This window comes from Hypanus sabinus, chromosome 5 (assembly GCF_030144855.1).
Source record: "Hypanus sabinus isolate sHypSab1 chromosome 5, sHypSab1.hap1, whole genome shotgun sequence".
Classification (NCBI taxonomy): domain Eukaryota; kingdom Metazoa; phylum Chordata; class Chondrichthyes; order Myliobatiformes; family Dasyatidae; genus Hypanus; species Hypanus sabinus.
In genome coordinates, this window is record NC_082710.1 from 141,583,961 (window position 1) to 141,604,946 (window position 20,986).

Here is a 20,986-nt window from a genome sequence, read left to right on the forward strand (position 1 = left end):
TGAACCATTTGTACTGAGGGCCAGTGTGCATTGACTCCCTTTAAAATAACAACCTGCATTTGCATAGCTTTTGATCAAAATAAAAAATCTCAAGCCACTTCTCTAGAGAGTAATCAAATAAAATCCCCTTTTAAGCCACAAAAGAATATACTAAAGTGATCAAAAGCTAGTCATAGGGAGTGAAAGAGGAGAGGAAAACAGAGCAGTCACAGGAGGCGGAGGTGCTTCCAGTCGGTGTTCTGGGCCAGATTCAAGGACTCGTCAGAGGACATGCCACGATTGTTATAGATTTTATAAAAACACCCAGGGATGAGAGTGTCCCCACAAAACCCTTCTGAGTTTTCCACAACCAGAAGCCTTGGATGACTGAAGAGTTCACAATCTGCTGAGGGCTAGACCAGTGGCATTCAGGACTGGTGACCAAATAAATTACAAGAGGTCTGGAAAGACACCCCACATGCAAGGCGGCAATTCTGCACTAAACCTGAATCACGGAAGGGTGCTTGACAGCTCTGGCAGTGCTTCAATGCCATCACCTCCTACAAAGCAAAACCAAGCAACATTAAAGACAGCAAGGTTTTGCTCCCAGATGAGCTGAGTGCTTTTTTATGCTCACTCTGACCTGCAGAACATGGAGGTACATTCATGAATCTCCACAGTACTAACTACTCTGATTTTAGGCTCTAAGGGTGACGTGAGATCATCCTTTCTGAGGTTGAATCTATGGAAAGCATCTGGCCCAGATGGATATATTGATTGATAGGTAGATAGATAGATAATGAGGTTCATAAAGAGAACTTGAAGGTTCTAGAAGTGCTGGTGAATTAGACGAGTGCTTGATGGTCAGCGTGAACACAATGGGCTGAAGGGTCTGTATGTGTGCTGTATGACTCCATGATCCATGCCACCATTTGTGCTCTGGTTGCTAGTAAGTGACTTAAACTAACAACAGTCTGAGCCAGGCGATAAAGTGGTCAAGCCACTGCAGACTCCTTAGTGGTATCCAAATTCTTCAAGTTCTCAATAGTGAACCAAGTGTTGAGAACTCCCACTATCACATGAAAGGTCACAGAACTGGAGGAGGCCAGCTTTAAAGGTCAGTTAGTAGATGTGCCTTACTTTAAATTAGTCTCAATCAGCAACCCTGAGAAAACAAATCAATTATAGAAAAAGTGGAATACATTCCAAGGCTGTATCAAAAAAACTTTAATTGGGTTTCTGCATGATCACATTCCTTATTATCTTTGAGCAAACCTGGGGAATCTAATATTATTCATCCTGATACTTTAATCTTATACTGATCGCTGCAACTTAATTTGCTCGGACTATGACCAACTTCTCATTTGTTTCTCCTTTTCCTCTTGTGTTGTGGTTTGATCTTCCTTGTTCCAGTTTTCTGTATCCTGATGTCTCAAATATAGCCTTCATTTCTGTGATGATCTTTGACCCTATATAACTATACAACAATTACAGCACGGAAACAGGACATCTCGGCACTTCTAGTCCGTGCCGAACACTTAATCTCACCTAGTCCCACTAACCTGCACTCAGCCCATAACCCTCCATTCCTTGCCTGTCCATATACCTATCCAATTTTACTTTAAATGACAATACCAAACCTGCCTCTACCACTTCTACTGGAAGCTCATTCCACACAGCTACCATTCTCTGAGTAAAGAAATTCTCCCTCGTGTTACCCTTAAACTTTTGCCTCCTAACTCTCAACTCATGTCCTCTTGTTTGAATCTCCCCTACTCTCAATGGAAAAAGCCTATCCACGTCAACTCTATCTATCCCCCTCATAATTTTAAGTACCTCTATCAAGTCCCCCCTCAACGTTCTACACTTCAAAGAATAAAGGCCTAACTTGTTCAATCTTTCCTTGTAACTTAGGTGCTGAAATGCAGGTAACATTCTAGTAAATCTTCTCTGTACTCTCTCTATTTTGTTGACATCTTTCCTATAATTTGGTGACCAGAACTGTACACAATACTCCAAATTCAGCCTTACCAATGCCTTGTACAATTTTAACATTACATCCCAACTCCCATACTCAATGCTCTGATTTATAAAGGCCAACATACCAAAAGCTTTCTTCACCACCCTATCCACATGAGATTCCACCTTCAGGGAACTATGCACCATTATTCCTAAATCACTCTGTTCTACTGCATTCTTCAATGCCCTACCATTTACCATGTATGTCCTATTTGGATTATTCCTACCAAAATGTAGCACCTCACACTTATCAGCATTAAACTCCATCTATCATCGTTCAGCCCACTCTTCTAACTGGCTTAAATCTCTCTGCAAACTTTAAAAACCTACTTCATTCTCCACAAAACCACCTACATTAGTATCATCTGCATACTTACTAATCCAATTTACCACCCCATCATCCAGATCATTAATGTATATGACAAACAACATTGGACCCAGTACAGATCCCTGAGGCACATCACTAGTCACTGGCCTCCAACCTGACAAACAGTTATCCACCACTACTCTCTGGCATCTCCCATCCAGCCACTGCTGAATCCATTTTGCTACTTCAATATTAATACCTAACGATTGAACCTTCCTAACTAATCTTCCGTGCAGAACCTTATCAAAGGCCTTACTGAAGTCCATATAGACAACATCCACTGCTTTACCCTCGTCGACTTTCCTAGTAACCTCTTCAAAAAATTCAATAAGATTTGTCAAACATGACCTTTCACGCACAAATCCATGTTAACTGTTCCTAATCAGACCCTGTCTATCCAGATAATTATATATACCATCTCTAAGAATACTTTCCATTAATTTATCCACCACTGACGTCAAACTGACAGGCCTATAATTGCTAGGTTTACTCTTAGAACCCTTTTTAAACAATGGAACCACATGAGCAATACACCAATCCTCTGGCACCATCCCCATTTCTAATGACATTTGAAATATTTCTGTCAGAGCACCTGCTATTTTTACACTAACCTCCCTCAAGGTCCTGGGGAATATCCTGTCAGGATCCAGAGATTTATCTTCTTTTAAATTCCTTAAAAGCATCAGTACTTCCTCCTCTTTAATTGTCATAGTTTCCATAACTTCCCTACTCGTTTCCCTTACCATACACAATTCAATATCCTTCTTCTTAGTGAATATCGAAGAAAAGAAATTGTTCAAAACCTCCCCCACCTCTTTTGGCTCCACACATAGCTGTCCACTCTGATTCTCTAAGGGACCACTTTTATCCCTCACTATCCTTTTGCTATTAATATAACCGTAGAAACCCTTCAGATTTATTCTCACCTTACTTGCCAAAGCAACCTAGTATCTTCTTTTAGCTTTTCTAATTTCTTTCTTAAGATTCTTCTTACATTCTTTATATTCCTCAAGCACCTCATTTACTCCATGCTGCCTAGATTTATTGTAATGCTCATCACTTCCTCCAATCCAGTCCTTCTTCAACATGCGTCGACTCTGAGAGGCTAATTTGTATCATCGAGGGTGCCTGTCATCCAGCCCATCCCCCTTTTCTGTCTTATACCTTCTGGGAGAAGATACAGGAGCTTGAGAGCTCAGATGTTCAGCTTCTTCCCCATGGCTATCAATCACCTCTCTCACATATCTTTGAACCCCTAATTCTACCTCTTCCGATATTATCGTTATAAATTTTCTCCTTGCGTTACTCAAAGGTTCAGAGGTACATTCACTACCAAAGTGTGTATGCAGTATGCAACTCCTTTGTACAGTGCATCTTCTCCAGACAGCCACACCATGGAAGCCATTCAAAGATAAAGATCAACACCCCCACGTGTCAATGGCAACAAGAACATTACCCCTCTCCCCCAATGCAAAAAACAAGCAAATCTTGCAAATGGATATAAGTACAACTGCACTTCGCATCATTCTGATATTTTGCAGTCACCATTGTAGATATAGTTGTATTTGTTGTTACCATTGTTCACCCTGTGAGCTTCATGCAAGCAAGGAGTTTTATTTGTGCCCTGCTATACAGGACATTAAACTAGTCTGAATGGAAGTCTTGCTTCTTCCTGTGTTCAATGTGAAGCTGTCACTTTCGAGGCGGGGGGAAGCGCAGCATGTGGTAGAGCTGCTGTCTTCCAGTTCCAGAGAAGCAGGTTTGGTCCCTGTCTGTGTGGAGTTTGCATGTTCTCTCTATGATCATCTGGATTTCCTTTGGTTCCTCTAGTTTCCTTCCACGTGCCAAAGATGACAGAATCAGAATCAGATTTATTATCAATGACATAGTTGGTTACATTTGTTGGTCTGAAGCTGCAAGACAAAGCAAGACATTAAAAATTCCTGTGTTACAACAGAAATAACATAAATAAATAGCCCGAAAGAGGAATTGTGAGATACTGTTCTGGGGCAATGAAGGGAGAATAAAATTAGATCAGGGCAGAGTAAATATAACTGGGTGCAGGATGGTGAGCCAGGACTCAGGCAGCCGAAGGCTATGTTGTTTCTGAGCTGTCTGACTCTGAAACTAATGTCATTGTGATAGAGACAGAATTCTGAATAGATCGTTGCAAAGAGCAAATGACAATCCAGCCGAGTTGCAGAAGTACAGTGAAGGATGAGTGCAGAAATTAGAACCAAACGTTTGTGTTTGCATTTTGAAGTATTAACTTGCATATATGACACCAAACAGTTGTAAAGGCATCGCTGTTTAATGCAACGTTTGTAGGCTGGTAGGTCCCACAGAGCCACAGGCTCAGCAGGCTGATGAGAGGATAGGGATTGTTACCATTTTAGGTTGATACTGCATCAGGACATTTCCTTCTCCCCCATAAATGCTTGTTGGCTTGCAGAGTTCCTCCAGCCAGTTGTTTGTCGGTCCAGATTGCAGCAACTGCAGTTCAGCATGTCTCTATTGTGTATTTCTAATACATTCCATAAACTTATGAACCTAATACCATTAAGGAACTGTCTGTATTTGTGTTATTTCTCTTTCAATCCCTCACCTAGTATTTTTTTTATTAAGATGTCTATGGGGAAAGGGTGAGCAACAAACTGTAACCACGAGAGATTCTCCACATGCTGAAATCTTGAGCAGGAGGAATTCAGCAAGTCAGGCTGTATCCATGAATAAGAATAAACATTGGAAGTTTTTGGGTCAAAGTTCCTGGGCTTGAACATCTCAGAGGATCTATCCTGCGCCCGACATTTTGATGTGATTGTGAAGATGTTGCACCAGCGGTTCTACTTCATTAGGCATTTGAGGAGATTCAGTATGTCACCAGAGACTTATAAGTTTCGATAGAATCAGAACCTAGTTTATTATCTCTGACATATGTCATGGAATTGGTTGCTTTGCAGCAGCAGTGCAGCACAAGACATAAAACCTACTCTAAGTTACAAAAATAAATAAATAGAGAGAGCAAGAGAAAAAAAGCAAGTAAGTGTTTATGGACCCTTCATATATCTGATGGCAGAGGGGAAGAAGCTGTTCCCCTTTGTGGGTCTTCAGGCTCCTGCACCTCCTCCCTGACTGTAATGATGAGGGCACCTCCTGGATGGTGACAGTCCCTGATGATGACACCTTCGAGTGACACTGCCTCTTGAAGATATCCTTGATAGTGGACAAGGCTCTACATGTGATGAAGGTGACTGAGTCTTCAATGCTGTTGTGATCCTTCACATTGGAACCTCCATACCAGGCGGTGATGCAGCCTCTCAGAATGCTCTCCAACAGATGTAGAAATTTACTATCGCCTTTATAGAAACATAGAAACCTAGGAAATCTACAGCACAATACAGGCTCTTCGGCCCACAATGCTGTGCTGAACATGTACTTACCCATAGCCCTCTATTTTTCTAAACTCTATGTACTTATCCAGGAGTCTCTAAAAAGAGTCTATCATATCCACCTCCAGCACCGCCGCCGGCAGCCTATTCCACACATTCACCACTCTGCATAAAAAACTTACCCCTAAAGCATGATTTATACTTCTGTGTCGCATGTATGCTGTAGGTACTGCGTACCCTACGCTGTATGGTGACTTGCATCTCCCCAAAAAAGTAACTCACGCATCGTGGCGACACAGACCACAACAACTGTGATTGGTCCGCTTGGTAGCATCGCATTTCCTCCTACGCATTTCTGGTTACTTTTTCTCTGTCATGTCTGTACACCGATGTGAAATAGATGAACCAAATCGTCAAATCTACCTGTCGACATGCGAAAATGTTTGAAATGCATTTCCTTGTCCAAGTTTGTCACAAAGAAAGTCAACACGGTGGCATAGAAACCCTACCGCCAACAAGCATTTTGGCGCACACCAAAGCATGCTCGCTAAGGCGTAGAGCAGGGGTGTCAAACTCATTTTAGGTCACGGGCCAGATTGGGCAAAATGCAGCTTCATACGGGCCGGATCAGTCAGGTGCGTGCGAACGCAGCTTTCATTGCCTCTGTTTTTTCAGCCTGTTCTCATGTGTCTCAGTCTCTGCTATAACTACAAAGTGTTTCACTTCACAAATTCCGTTTCTTATGAAGAAGACTGCTGAGCAAGCTTTATTTTTATGATTGGTATTAACTTACAATCATAGGCTTCATATCGCCGGGCCATTAATAATTAAAATAATAGATCTATCTAAAATGATCTCGTGGGGCGGATATAATTGTACGCCGGGCCGGATATGGCCCGCAGGCCTTGAGTTTGACACCTATGGCGTAGAGCAACGCAGAAGTGAAAATCAGGGCTATGGCATAGCCCATACGCACAAGTATAAATCAAAATTTAAAAAAAGTATAAAACACCTCCTCTGTACCTATTTCCAAGCACCTTAAAACTGTGCCCTCTCATGTTAGCCATTTCAGCCTTGGGAAAAAGCCTCTGACTATCCACACAATCAATGCCTCTCATCATCTTATACACCTCTATCAGATCACCTCTCATCTTCCACGCTCCAAGGAAAAAACGCTGAGTTCACTTAACCTATTCTCATAAAGCGTGCTCCCCAATCCAGGCAACATCCTTGTAAATCTCATCTGCATCTTCTCTATGGTTTCCACATCCTTCCTGCAGTGAGGTAACTGGGACTGAGCACAGTACTCCAAGTGGGGTCTGACTAGAGTCCTCTCTCTGTAACATTACCTCTCAGCTCTTAAACTCAATTCATGAAAGCCAATGCACCATATGTCTTCTTAACCACAGAGTCAATCTGCACAGCAGCTTTGAGTGTCCTTTATGACATATCAAATTTCCTCGAACTGTGTGGTGAGGAGATAATTGTTTCCATATTAATTATTACACCTTTTAGTGGCTTGCTGCTATCTTAGTTTATTATTTTCTGTGCAACACTTTCAAACAACTTACTTGTTACATAAATAACTATCAATGGAATGTGCTTATAATGTAAAATAGAAATTCATGAAGTTCTAAATTATTTCTCAATATATTTTCCCTTGAATATAATGTTCATTATGCTCAATTCACATTCAGTTACAGAATAAGCAAAAGGTCTAATGTGATGTTCCTATTGCATTAGCAAAGTATATCACTCTCTGTTAATAGGTGATCTCAGTTGATAGACAAAAGGAACATTGCTAGCTATCAGACCTCTGTGTATGAGGGCGCCAGGAGAAAAGGAACTGGTTATGGGAGAATTACTGCATCAGTAGATGTTGACGTACACACACTGGGGTAAGCAACGTAGAATGTGAGCCTTGTCCTTACTAAAGGATGACTGATGAGGTTGTAGTCACCTCAATACGTGAGGGTGATGTTTCCTCTATCTGTATGTGAGCATTCATCTTGTGATCATGTTGGATAGTGGAGTTTTGTGGTATGCCTGCTTACAACAATCAAACACACAGACATTTACTCTGCCCCATCTGCTTAAAGCTCAACCTTTAAATAGTTTCACTTTTCAGCCAGCCTTGCATCTAGAGGCATACAGCATGAAAACAGGTCTTTTAGCCTAATGGTCCATGCTGACCAAGATCTAAGCCAATCCCCATTTGTCTGCCTTTGGCTCATATTCTTCTATAGTTTCTCCATCCATGTTCAAGTTCCTTTTAAATGTTGTTATGACACCTGCCTCGGCCTCTTCCTCTGGTACCTTGTTCCATTCACTGATCACCATCTGTGTGAACAAGTCAACCCTCAGGTCCCTCTCATACCTTTCACCTTGCACCTAAAACCTACAAACACCACAGAATCTCAGTGCTGTCGAGCTCTTGTGATAATTTTGCAGGCAGCCTGGTAAAGGTCTTCAAAATGGTGACATGCTTCAATAAAGGGGATGTGGTGATAAAAGCTTCCCTACAAAAAGGAATCCAAAAGAATGGATCTCTGGTACTTGGAAGAATAAATATCAATCATGTTGAAACCTACTCAGAGACCTTCACAGAGTAGATGGTGCTAAGACGTTTCCTCTGGTCTGGGAACCCAAGACTTCAGGATAAGGGACCACAATTTGAAATGGATACATTGAGAAATTCCTTCTCTCTCAGGATTATGTATAATTAAAATCCTATTCCCCAGAACTAGCAAGGCTGTGCACATTGAAGGCAAAGGCTGACAGATTTAAGTCTAGAACTTGCTCAGGGGAAGTTCATGATTAGCCATGATCTCATTGAGTGTTTGAGCGGACTTCAGGGACTCAAAGGCCTACTCCTGTTATGATTTTTTCTGTTCTTGTCATGAATGTAAGGATCACCAGTGAGTTCAACAAGAAATCCCGGGAAATGCCTCAGCAAAGCTTCCTGGCAGGCAGAATGGATATGGAGAGAGGCAGAGGGAAGGAAGGATAAAGAGATGAGGGAGAATGGAGCAGAGGGGTGGACAATAAAAGTAAAATGTCATTAAGTGATAGGAGCAAATTTAAGCAGAGCATAAACATCCGTACATATCCTAACTGTACGGAACAATACAGAATGGCAACGCCCTTCTGCTCATCAAGCCCATACTAACTGTCAAGTGCAAGTCTCATGATAAATTATTCTCCCCCTCAGATTCAGACTACATATCTCAGGATATCAACCAATAAGTCAAAGACTCTTCTCACCTCAGAGTCCTCTCTTTTCCTTTTATCAGAAGATAAAAAATATCGAAAACATGTACCACTTCTGGTACACAAGGACAAATTCTGTCCCACTATATATCAGATTCTTGAATGGATACCTTGTATGATAAAGGTGAACGCTTGACCTCACCATCTACCTCATCTTGACCCTTGTACTTTATTATTCATCTGCAGTACTCCTTCTCTTCAATCGGAACACTATGTTCAGTTATTGCTTCTCCCTTTGTACTACTTCAATGTACTTATGTTTTGCAATGATCTGTACGGATGACATGCTAAACAAAGATTTTTTTCATGGTATTTCAGTACAGGTGACAAATTTAAACCAGATACCAATTGCCAATTATCAACCAGCAGATCTTTAGGGTATGGGAGGAAAAAAGGGAGCATCTGGAGGAAGAACACATGGTCACATCATCACACTTATAAACTCCACTCAGACAGCATCCAAGGTCAGGACTGAACCTGGGCCAGAATCAGAATCAAAATCAAACTTATTATTGCTGACACATTTTGTGACATGTATTGTTCAGCAGCAGCAGCACAACATGATACATAAAAAACCTACTATAAGAGACAATAAAAAACATATTTAGAAGATAAATAAATAGGACAAAAAGAGAGCAAAATAGTGAGATGGTGTTCAAGGGATCATGGACTGCTCAAAAATCTGATGGTGGAAGAGTAGAAGCTGTTCCTAAAATGCTGAATGTAATTTCAGATTGCTGTATGTAATTTCTGAAGGTAGTAACAAGAAGAAGGCATGTTCTGGATGGTGAGGGCTTGTTGAAAAACTGCTTTTGGAAAACATTCTCGATAGTGGGAAAGCTGGTGCCCATGATGGAACTGGCTGAGTTTACAACACTCTGCAGCCTCCTTCAATCATTGGAGGCTCCATACCAGATAGAGATGCGAACACTCAAAATGCTCTCCATATCTTCAGGAATTTGCTGGAGTCTTTGCTGGCATAACAAATCTCCTTAAACTCCTAATTAAGCATCACAGTGAGGCATTGTCTACTGGTTGTGCCATTGGATCACTCTAACATGAACCTAACACCATGTAAAGATCATGAGAATGAAGAGAGGAAGAAAAAGTAGCCCCATTTAATGAGCAATGTGCTTCACAGTCAATGAATTTCAACAGCATTATCCAGGTGAAAAGAAGCACCAGTTAGTGAGAAGTATTACAAATTTATTTTTAGATAAAATAATCAGCTCTTTTTGAACTCTGGAGGATCTGAGCTTTCATTTGAAAAGAAACATGAGGTCTACCTCAACGTAGCCGCATAGGTGAATGTGCCTTGCTCGATATATAAAATGGTGTTAGGGATTATTACGGAGTTATGCAGCTACTAATTAAAATAAGAACCAGTCTTCTGAAAATAAAACCTGTTCACCAGTCATTGGGTGTGGGACATTCTGATTCTGACCCAGTGAAAGCACACAGGGGAGGCAGATGCTGCCTGATCTGCTTGAGTTCCTCCAGTATTTTGTGTGTGTTGCTGCAGATGAATATTCATTTTAACTGGTGGTCATTGAAATTTTCAGGAGGAGATCAAGTTGGCAATGAAATGGCAAGTTCCTGTATTAAACCATTGTTAAAAACATACCACTGCCATTTTACACACAGTTCAGGACGTAGCTGCTTGGGCTCAATGATGATATGAAGATAGGTGGAGGGCCAGATAGTTTTGAAGAATCAGGGAGGTCTGCAGAAGGACTTAGACAGATTAGGAGAATGGCAAAAGAAGTGGCAAATGGAATACAAGTGTATGGTCATACACTTTGGGAGAAGGAATAAAAGCATTGACTGTTTTATAAATGGGGAGAAAATTCAAAAATCTGAGATGCAAAGGGATTGGTGAGTCCTCGGACTAGGGAGGACCTTAAAGGCTAACTTGCAGGTTGAGTCGATAGACCAGGCAAAAGCTATGGAGGGAATAAGCAGTCCACGTTTTTATAGGCCAATTAGTCTGACTTCAGTGGTTGGGAAGATGTTAGATTTCACTAAGGTTGAGGTTTCAGGGTACTTGGAGACAAATAATAAAGTAGGCCAAAGTCAGTATGCTTTCCTTCAGGGGAAATCCTGCCTGACAAATCTGTTGGAATTCTTTGAGGAAATAACAGACAGGATAGGCAAAAAAGAGCCAATGGTTATTGTTTACTTGGATTTTCAGAAGGCCTTTGAAAAGGTGCTGCAACTGAGACTGCTTAACAAGAAAAGAGCACATGGTAGGAAAGATATTAGCACAGATAGAAGATTGGCTGACTGGCAGGAGGGAAAGTGTTGGAATAAAGGAAGCCTATTCTGGTTGGCTGCTGGTGGCTAGTGGTGTTCCACAGGGGTTGGGATTGGGCCTGCTTCTTTTCATGTTATATATATATCAAGAATTTGGATGACAGAATTGATGGTTTCGTGGCCAAGGTTGTAGATGATACAAAGATTGGCAGAGGGGCAGGTACTGTTCAGGAAGCAGGGAGTCTGCAGAAGGACTAGAATAAATTGTGACAATGGGCAGAGAAGTGGCAGATGGAATATAGTGCAGAGAAGTGTGTGCTCATGCACTTTGGTAGAAGCAGCAAAAATGTAGACTATTTTCTAAACGGGTAGAAAAGTCAAACATCAGAGGTGCAAAGGCACTGGGGAGTACCCTCATGCCGGATTCTCTAAAACATAAACTTGCAGGTTGAGACCATAGTGAGGAACGCAAATGCAATGATGGCATGCTTTTCAAGCAGACTAGAATATAAGATCAAGGATGTAATGCTGAGAGTTTACAAGTACCGGTGAGGCATCACTTAGAGAATTGTTAGCAGATCTGGGCCCTCTATCTATGAAAGGATGTGCTGACATCGGAGAAGGTTCCAGAAATGGAAGGCTTATTATGTAAGAAGCACTTGATTGCTCTGGGCCTGTAGTCACTGAAATTTAGAATAATGAGGGGGGATCTCATTGAAACGGATCAAATGTTGAAAGACCTACATAGGATGGATCCCTATAGTGGGGGAGTCTAGGATCAGAGGGTACAACCTCAGAATAGAGGTTTAGAACAGAGATGTGGAGGAATTTCTTTAGCCAGATGATGGTCGTTGTCACAGGCAGCTTAGAAACCAAGTAACTGGGTGTGTTTATGGTGGAGGCTGATAGATTCTTGATTAGTCAGGGTGTTCATAGCTATGGAGAGAAGGCAGGAGAATAGGGTTGAGGTGGACTTGGATCAGCCATGATTAAATGGTGGTGCAGATTTGATGGGCCAAATGGCCTAATTCTGCTTCTATGTCTTATGGTCTTAATATTCTGGTTATTGTTTTACATAGTTAGGGAAATGTCAGGTGTTTATTCTCAGGCCAGCCATATGAATATTGAAAAAGTTTCTGTCGCTTGGGATGTGCTCCCATTGTAAATATGGATTATTGCAATGTCGCTTGTCTACATTCAAACTGTCGAAGTTAAGTACTGTAGTTAGTAATAGCCATTGAAACTAGTTCATCATTTATTATTGTCTTGTTAAGCAAGTATAAAACTTTGTATCAGGAGAGGAAAATAAGATTCTCTCCAATAAATATGCTGTGTTGAATAAAGATCTTTTATATTTCCCAGCTACAGTTTCTACATGGTTCACTTTAATAGTTACAGCAATGGTTCCTTCAACACTACAACACTCTCATTGTGCTGTTGTGCAGGACTGGCATGAAAGAATGCTCCAACTGACTACCACAAACAGAGATGTAACACAAATATCATTAAATCACTTATTCTAGATTAACACCAAGATAAAATATGGTGACAATTGGAACTTCTATTTTGATCAACCAATACCCCACACTCAAGCGGTAAATACACATTTAAGCTTGTTTAGTTCTTCCTCTGGGTTAATTCTTCCTATCATACTTTCCTCTCTCAAATTTAGAAGAAAAGTTCAAGATCTTTAAGGACAGCTCTTCACACACTGCCCTTGATAATTAAACAGGAACATAGTGAGGAATTCAGTAGATATGGACAGAAAAAAATGTAAGATTTGCTTTTCATTAATGAGAAGTCTTTTGACCCACTTAATACTCTAACATTTTCTTTCCAGTCTTGATAAGAGCCTTGACCAAAAACATTGACTGTTCATTTCCCTCCACAGATGTTGTCTGACCTGTTGAGTTCTTCCACCATTTTTTGTGTTACTTGAGATGTCCAGCATCTACAGAATTTTATGTCTTAATATTACAGCATTGTCTTCTTTCACAATGCAATGCAGGATTCAGTCAATTGGTACAAGTAAATATATCCTACACTTTATCTAATAAATACACAACACAGAGAGATAAATTGAATGCAATGACCTTCACTATCACACCACATTAAACCAAATCAGAGTCAAAATTGTCCAAATGAACCATTTTTTGTATACATAAGTGAAATTAAATTGTTTGATTTACACTGTTTCACAGTTTTATTTCTCTGACCACTAAGCTCCTAAAGAATGATTTTAAAAAATAATTCTTGGAAGAACATTATTTGAATTGACCCAGTTTCTTCTATTTCACTTTAATTTAGATTTTCTCCAACCCCTTGGCATGGTAATCTAATATCATACATTCAAGGTAATTTGTCATTGGAAATTTATGATTTATTGACTAAAATGCTCATGTTATGCCATTGCTTCTGCAGTTAACTGAGCTCAGGAACACAATCAGATTTATTACCACCATTTGTATGACATGAAATTTGTTGTTTTGCAGCATAAAGACATAAAAATTACAATAAATTGCAAAATAAATAGATGGTGCATTAAATAAGGAATAGAGAGGTGTTGTTCATGGGTTCCTTTATCAGTCAGAAATCTGATGGCAGAGGGAAAGATGTTCCTATAATGTTGTGTGTGGCTCTAAAGCTCCTCTACCTCCTCCCTTCCTGATAGTAGTAACAAGAAGAGGGTATGTCTGGGAAGGGAAGGGTTCTTAATGATGCATGCTTGCTTGCTTGCTGAGCCTCTGCCTTGTGAAGATGTCCTTGATGGTGGGGAGAGTTGTGTTAATGATGGAGATGACCTTCTGCAGCCTCGTCCAATCCTGGGCATTGGAATGTCCAATCCAAATTGGGATGCAACCATTCAGTATGCTCAGCGAGAGACTGTAGAGAACCCAGTCAGGAAGCTAACAGAGAAGCCAAAGTATTTTTCCTATCATGCATCATACACAAAATGCTGGAAGAACTCAGCAGGGCTGGAGAAAAAAATGTTGAGGAGTAGATTTGAAATGTTGGGGGAGGGGAGAGAGAAACACCAGGTGAAAAGTGAAACTTGGAGGTGGAGGGATGAAGCAAAGTGCTAGGAAGTTGACTGGTGAAAAAGACAGACGGCCATGGAAGAAAGAAGAAATGAAGGAAGGAGCAGCAGGGGGAGACAATGGGTGGGCAAGGAAGATAACATGTGAGAGGGAAAAGGGAATGGGAAATGATGAATTGGGGGAGGTGGGGGGAGGCATTTCTGGAAGTTTGAGAATTCAATGTTCATGCCATCAGGTTAGAGACTACCCAAACAGAATATATGGTGGTGTTCCACCAACCTAAGCCTTATCATGACAGTGCTGGTGGCCACGGATGGACATATTGGAATGGGAATGGGAAGTGGATTTAAAATGGGTGGCCATTGGGAGAAGCCATTTGTTTTGGTGGACAGAATGTAGATGCTTTGTGAAGGGGTCTCCCAATCTATGCCATGTCTCACCAATATACAGGAAGTCACACTGGGAGTACCGAACACAGAATATGACCCCAACAAACTCACAAGTAAAGTTTCACCTCACCTGGAAGGATTGTTTAGGGCCCTGGAAGGAAGTGAGGGAGGAGGTGTAGGGGCAGGTGACTGTGCTTTTTTCCAATAGATGCTGCCTGGCCAGCTAATTTCCTCCAGCATTTTGTGTGTGTTGTTCAGATTTCCAGCACCTGCAGATTTTCCTTTGTTCATATCATGCATGTTCATTTCTATACAAGTTGACTTCATGATATGTCTATTTTTAAAGAAAACTATCAGCGTTTTATAAGTTGCAAAAATTTATACCAGGTTAGTTCCAACTGATGAGGTCACTCAGAGATAACATGTCAACATAAACACACCTCGATGTGCCAAGGGGAAAGGGACAGTAGAGAATGAAAGGAGTGGGGGAGAGGGTAAAGAAAATATTAGGATGGAGAACTAAAATAACGAGGGTGAGAAAGCCATGTTTATTGTCGCATGCAGAAATTGTATATACACACACACACAAATACATGTACACACAGGTGCAAAGGTAAAATTACTTGCAGCAACATAATAGGCGCATAGTACCAGGGACACAAGTTAAACATAATTTCACAAAGTTAGACAGGAATACATTTAGAACAAAAAATAAGAAAGCCTATTGTAGCACAAAGTGTTGCTGTTCAAAGGTGGTGATTAGAGTTGTTTCAGTTTTTTTTTCCCAAGAACCAAATGATTGAAGGGAAGTGGGTGTCTTTGAACCTGGCAGAATGGCACTTCAGGCTTCTGTACCTTCTGTCTGCTGGTAACTGTGAGAACATGACATAGACCAGTTAGTGGGAATGTTTGATGATGTAGGTAGAGCCTCACCGATATGCTTTCAACGTACGTGCGTACGATATACTGGGCAGAGTCCACTACCCTCTTAAACTCCTGTGCATTCGAATTGCTGTACTGGTCCATGTTGCAAACGTGAACAGAAGAGATTCTGTAGATGCCAAAACCTTGAGCAACACACACAAAATGTTGGAGGAGCTCTGTAAGTCAGGCAGCATCTATGGAGAGGAATAAACAGTCGACCTTTTGGGCAGAGACCCTTCATCTGGGCTGTAAAAGAAGGGAGCAGAAGCCACAATAGGAAGGAAAGGAGGATAAGTTGGCAGGTGGTAGGTGAGACCCAGTGAGGGGTAGGTGTGTGAGTGGTGGGGGGAGGGTGTGAAATAAGAAGCCAAAAACAGATAGGTGGAAGAGTAAAGAGCTAAAGAAGGAAGAAATCTAATGCAGAAAAAGAGTAAAAGGATGAAGTGAAACCAGTCGGGATAATTTCAACAGTATGTACTGACTGGCTGTCAGGGAGAGTTAGAGTGGGGGCGGAGTGTGAAAAATCACAGTAGGCTGGGAAAATGGATGGTCAGTTCTGGAGCAGACTGTGGAGCTGAGAATGGAGATAACAGAGGTTTAAGACTTGAGTGATTGATACCACTAACATAATCAATAACATCAACGAGCTAGCACAGGCCAATGAGTAACAGTGTGCTGGTTTTGCAGTTTTACAGCCTCATCATATTGCAGAGGGAAAGCTTTTAATTATGTGGATATTCGACACACATCAGGCATGTAATTGTCTGGTAATAGGTTCCAAATTATTTTGCAATAAGCATGCTGTGACGCCAATGGACTTCTCAAGTCTTTGGTCTGAAAGTCACTGTGTACTAGGGGCAGGCAATGGATGAACAAGATCATCACAGGCAAAATTTTTAATGCACAAATCAATCCAAGCCATAAAATCACATCCAGGTTGGACTGATTAAAGATATTGCAATGAATTCACTGCAGAGACTTCATCAAAGAATTTCCACTGACAAACAATGTGAACATAGACTCACAGGGTCAGAGAACAACACAGTGTGCCTACAGGCCTTTCAGCCAACCAGCCAGTCCATGCTAACTATCATGTCTGCCAATTTCTGCATTCAGCCTATATCTCTCTAAGCCCTGCCCCTCCATGTACCTATCGAAGCTACACTACTGACTTAGGGCAGCTGTGAAAGTTGAAGACTTGAATTGCTTTGGGGAAAGTTGTCTGTCAAGTCAGGTAGCAACAAATAACAAACATGAGCAAGAATTACCTGTTTATACTTCAATCAAAATGCAGAACTGTCTCCTGAAGTTCTTAACATTGCATTAAAGATTCCAAGAAACCAAGGATGCATGCTTACAGAGCTTTCTTATGGTTGATATGGCTAAAAATCTGATGGACTGGCGTACGTTCCCTATGAGACCCATGTACGGAGATGGCTGTAAATCTCATCATGAGTCTGCTCTAAGTGTAACAATAATTTGTGTATCACTTTTAATATAACAAATCACTCATGGGAGTCATTATGAAGCAAAAGCTTCATAATGACAGCAAGATGCAGGTAGCCAAAGCTCAGTGAAAGATACTTAACAATTTAAAGTTTTAAATCAAGTGCTCTGAAATATTTAATTGCTCACAATAAGTGATCATTACTGTCAATGCTTGTATTCATTGTCCATCCCTAATTGCCCTTGAACTGTGAAGGCAATTAAAAGTCAACCACGTTGATGTGTCTGGGAACTCTTATATACCAGGTAACATGAGGATAGCAGATTTCCTTCCCTGAAGAGTATCATTGAACCATATGCATTTTAATGAGGACCCTGTAGTTTCAGAGTTATTTATTCTGAAACCAGGTTTATTTCATTCTAGATTTATTCAATTACTTTAATTTAAATCCTCAAGCTTCAATGCAAAAGCACTCTGGGTGCACATATACAGAATAGGGCAACTATAAAATTGATCTTGAATCACTTAAAGTGCAGGGTTGAGTGTCTATGCAGCTTATTGCTAATCCACATAGGCGACAGGAAATATGCAAGTGTCATTTACCTGAAGGTACGCTGCGTATGCCAACCAGACTGAACTTAAAATTCTATTTTTTACTGTTGATCTACCTAACTGCATTACTTAGACATTTGCAAGCAGTTTAGTACATTTTGTACAAACTGAAAAAAAAGGTTTAATTGGATCAGGTCTTTGATTGACAGAGCCTGTTCAGACAAGAAAAAGGTTTGAGTCCCACATGAATTGCAGAATGGATATTAGAACGACATGGTAATTTTCCGCAGGCTCTGCAGGCGGCTGATAGCAATAAGGATTTTTTAGAGGCTGTCCTGGATTGAAGATTGTACTAATTGCTGTCCTTGTGGTGTTAAACCTAGCTGCATCATGGAACTGAACACAGTTTGTACAAAGCAATTAAGATTTTACCCGATTAAGCACCATCATTCGGTGTTGGACAAATATATAACTGATAATCAGGAAATCACACATTAAAAGGCTCTTCAGCCCATTGCCTAGATGCTGGCCCTTTAGTTGAGTTCTTCAGTTGTTTTCCAAAATCTATGCATTTTCCTTCCTTAAGTATTTATTCAATTCCCTTTTGTAAAATGCTCCGTTCCTCCGCCTTTTCAGTCATATTCCAGTCAGCAACAACTCACGACCTGAAACAATACCCAAGGCCTCTCTGGTCCTTTTGTGGTTTATGTTACTCAGGATCCTAACAATGGTTTTTCTGCATTAAAGAAAGAAAATAAAAAGCTTGCAATCATAGTGTGCCTTTCAGATTCCTTGAGAACACCCAGGAGATAATGAAGCCGATTCTGTACCTCAGAGATGTGGTCACTGTACAATGCACCTCATCCTATTTTTATATCATTGGAAACAGTATACAAATTCATGAGGGGCAGCGGTGGAAGATCACCAGGGTGAATGCACAAAACCTTTTTCCAAGGGCAAGGGAACCAAAAATTAGAGAGCGTAAATTTAAGGGGAGTGGGTATAGAGACATGAGGGATAATGTCTTCACTCAGAATGTGTACATATATGGAACAAACTGCCAGAGAAAGGAACACTCACAAAATGCTGGAGGAACTCAGCAGGTCAGGTAGCATCTATGGAAAAGAGTAAACAGTTGACATTTCAGACTGGAGTCCTTCATCAGGAACTGGTTGGAAACCCCTGCCCAAAAACACTTTTGTTTCCCATCTCTTGTTTTCAGCACAGCTGCAAGAAAGAATGAAGATCATGAGTCAAGCTCCAATTGTCCCAAATAATGCCAAATACAACTGAGGTAATATCATTGTCCTAGGAGGTAAGGCTCAATATAAAATGATCATTCCAGTATAAGCTCTTAAGATATTTTCCCAAGGTTATCCAGATCTAAGTTAGAGTTGAAGACTCTTAGAGGGATAAAGCAAAAATAAGATCCTTCAGCCCACTGTGCCCATGCCAACCACTAACTGCTAAACTTATTCCAATTCATTTTATTCTTTCCACCTTCCCATCAACTCCTCCTACCAGTCAGCTACACACTAGGGGCAATTCATAGGGACTAATTAACCTACCAGTGGGACGTGGGAAGAAACTGGAGCATCTGTGAAGAAAATCTAGGTGGTCAAAGAAAGAGCATTCGCACTTCACAGAGACAGTAGTTGAGGTCAGAGCTGAATCCAGGTTACCGCTAGGGTAGATCCTCAGCAGGCACTGTCTCAGGTCATTGAGAGATTGTAAAGGTAGCTCCGAGATCTCAAGATCCAGCCAGGTGAGTCCTCGACATCTGCAGGTTGAATGAAGGAAGGCAGGAACACCAGTCTGTGACTCCAGGTGGCAGGCCAAGTCCAGGAGAGCCAACCAAAACCTCCTTCAGCAAAATACAATTAATAACTGGGGTCATCTCAAGGTGAATGTGAAAGGGGACATTTCCTCTTGTGAGAAAGCCTTGAAGTAGTGACCAGAGTTTTAAAACAAAGGGCCACTATTGTAAAGTAGAGATGTGATTATGCTTTCTCCCCAGCAGGTCATGAATCATTGGAACGTTCAACCTCAGAGGGGTTATTCAAAGAGGCTGCTATATCCTTGAGAGGCAAGGAGGCGAAAGGTGACACAAAAGATCACAGGAGTTCACAATGAATCACTAGTCCATGTGTAAATTTAGTGTTACCTGCAGAATGCAGATAGACCCAATAATGTTTTGAAAAAAAAATGAGCCATAAACAGTAATCAGGTCTGAATTCTCTGCCTGTCTCCTTTATTTTGATCTGTACTGTCTTTACCGTAGATTTGTCTACATTATTTTCTCTCAATGACTTCAATCCCACATTATTAAAATAGGCCTTTGTAAGCTTCGGGCTTGTCTTCTACATTCTAGCAGGATTTAGAACTGATTCTCTCCTGAGGCAGTGTATTTTGCATGAGACATAATAGTGGTTGGGGTATTTGACTGAAGAAATGTATCCCACACGAATTAAAGGCTTACATTCTATTCACATTTATATAAAGACAATCACTACAGAAAAGAGCTGTATTTGCAGGAATGGATGATGCTCACCTTCTTTGTGTGTTTTGTGTTCTATTAATTGACTTCCACTGTTCTGCTGACCAGCTCTCCGGCATAATCCATTCGCAAATCTTAACTTGTCCAACAAGCTTGACTCACACGAGCTCCTGCTCACCGCTGGGATCTACATGCCTCTCACAGGCCTCAATATCTGAGTTTAATGTTTTCATCCACATGCTAATTCCCTTCATTGTTTTGTGCTTCTGTGTACTTGTAATCTTCTGGAGCTCCAAGCCTGCTCTGCACAACAAGATCTTCCACTCTGTTCCTGTATTCAAAACCTTCACAGCATCATTATTATCGATCTGAGGTTTGCACTCTGACATTCCTTCACTATGCCTCTAAGTCATTCATTAAAACCAGTCTCGTTGGCTATGCTGTGTTTACCCTTCTGGAATCTCTTCACTCTGCATCTCAGTAGGCATTCAGCTCACATCAAAGTCAGGTCCAAGGTAACATCCCTGCCCTTTATTTCTTCCCTCTCCACCCAGGAGCCCAGAGGTTCAACATCTGCCCTTTTACCTCTTTGTTTTCCATCATTCAGACTGTCACATGAGACTCCTGCAAATTTCTATAGATGTACGGAGGAGAGCTCTCTGGCTGATCGCCCGCTATGGAGGTTCCAATGCGCAGCATTGCAAGAACTCTGTCAGCTCCTTCATAGAGACAGTCCTCCTAATCATTGAGGACATCTTCAAATGGTGAAGCCTCATGAAGATAGCAACCATCATTGAAGACCTTCCCCATCAGGACATGACCTCTTCTTTTCATTACTAACTTTGGGGAGGACATACAGGAG

At 41.0% G+C, this 20,986-nt stretch overlaps 1 long non-coding RNA gene across 1 annotated transcript; it reads right to left on the reverse strand.

Moving 5' to 3' along the window:
- Positions 1 to 1,216: 1,216 nt before the first annotated feature.
- Positions 1,217 to 20,777, reverse strand: LOC132394389 (uncharacterized). The gene is made up of 3 exons (XR_009512306.1): positions 20,179 to 20,777; positions 18,708 to 18,854; positions 1,217 to 4,278 (listed from the first exon to the last, which is right to left on the reverse strand). It is a non-coding gene; the product is annotated as an uncharacterized LOC132394389 (long non-coding RNA).
- Between the last annotated feature and the right edge of the window lie 209 nt (positions 20,778 to 20,986).